Source organism: Oryzias melastigma, linkage group LG19 (assembly GCF_002922805.2).
Source record: "Oryzias melastigma strain HK-1 linkage group LG19, ASM292280v2, whole genome shotgun sequence".
NCBI classification, from domain to species: Eukaryota; Metazoa; Chordata; class Actinopteri; order Beloniformes; family Adrianichthyidae; genus Oryzias; species Oryzias melastigma.
Window position 1 is genome coordinate 2,679,728 of NC_050530.1, and position 2,009 is coordinate 2,681,736.

Below are 2,009 nucleotides of genomic sequence, written 5' to 3' on the forward strand. Positions count from 1 at the left end.
CGTTTGGAGCAAATGTCTTCTCATTTTCTCAGTGGATGCCCCGCCTCTTCTGCGGCCAAAACTGAGGACCGGGCCGCCCCCTGGAAGGAAAACTGTGGGGATTGAAAAGCGATAAATTCAAAAGGTGAAGCTTAACGTGGACGGAAAACCGGAAACAAAGACAATGTATTCCGTTTGGAGAGCGATGAGGAAAGTAAGAGAGGAAGAAAAGATGCAAGGTCAAATGTACAGCTGCTCATGACTGATGGTGGGGGAAGAGACGGCGTGTCAACACACTTGACGAATTGAAATTACCCATCAAATCAAGTGTTTTATATAGATATATAGCATCCAGACTGTATTTGGAGAATGAAATAAGAAAAATTTATTGTGTCATACGAAAAAATACAAAAAAAAGCTATTATATTTTATTTTGGTTGAAGATTGAAAGACACCAATTGTAACCATTGACTGTATATGAGAACTGGACTGAGTGACCCCTCTCCCTTGGCATTCCAAACAGGAAGTACCAGTTGGCTGAAATAACCCAAAATCTCATAGGATTGCATGGATGCACTTTATTAAAATTAAAATCCTAAAGTCAAGAAATAAACGGCTATTGGTTATTTTATTTGTCAACATAACCATTCGTGCTCTCATACCTTCTTGATAATCTTATTTATTTTTCATTATAGTTTTTTATTTATTTATTTACGTTTTTCAAGTTAAAAACTAGAACTCTCAATAAAAGTATTCAACGTTTGGGACAGGTTGTTTTCTAGTGATAGGGGTGTGGCCTTCCAACAAGCTCACTCCTGATTGACTGGGGTGGTTGCCATAGAAATGATGAGTCAAAACGATTCCGACCAATCACTACCTACTGATGATCTCTGGCTCCAACATGGCGGCGTCCGTATTGTGAAAAAATGGCGACTGGGATGACTTTGTTTCATCAGAGTAAGCTAAGGTCTATAGGTGATGTCATACCCACTCGTACTTTCAATGATTGTGACGCATGTTGTGACATGTAAAGTAGTAAAAAAATGAGACAACACAAACAGAAAATTAGTGCAACTTTAAAACTTAGTTCTCGTAAATTGATTTTTCTTCTGGTTTAACCTTTTACAATCTTTGACTACCGTAACTCTTCGACTAGTCACACAATTACCGTAATTCCAGAAAATAGCAGCCTTTACCAAAACATGACTCTTTACAGTAGTCAAGTGTACACGCAGTTAAATCAGCTAATTCTGTTGCAGAGAAAAGTAGCTTTGCGCTGATATACTTTACAATAGCAATGTGTTGCATATCGGGGAAAAGCTGACACGAAAAGCCGCTTTTCTCCGCGTCACAATCAGCTAATACGAGTCGATCGTATTAATGGTAGAGGAGTTATGATATACCAAAAGAGAGTGTTATTAAAGTGTCACCGGCGACATCTCCAGTGTTAAAGGGTTCATGACAGTTGTTGTGTTTACTCCCAGTGTATCACACAGCTGCGGGATAGAGAAAACTTGTTAATGAGAACTGAATAATGTGAATATTGATGTTTCTTTTAGTGTTTGTTTGTACCAGTTTAAAAAAGTTACCAAGAACAACAGCATTAACCCTTCCTTCAGGATCAGGACAATGGGAACAGCAGGGGGAAAAATTGCACAAGTACAAAACTTAAGACTTGAAAATTTTTGAAATTATTTACTTTCAATTACATTTTTGTCCTTTGTGTACAGTGATAAAACTTTTTCCTTTTTTTAAAAACTTTTTTCTGATTAACTCCATGTTTGTTGGATTCAGTCTGTCATGTGCTCTATATATATATAAGATGTATGTATATAACGAGTACATATATATATATACACTCGTTATATACATACATCTTTTATATATATATATATATAATACATAATACATAATACATAGTGTATGTATCTAAGTATATACTATATAATATGTATGATTGCATATCTATGTATATATATATGATGTATGTATATATAAAATATGTATGTGTGTATCTATTTCTATATACA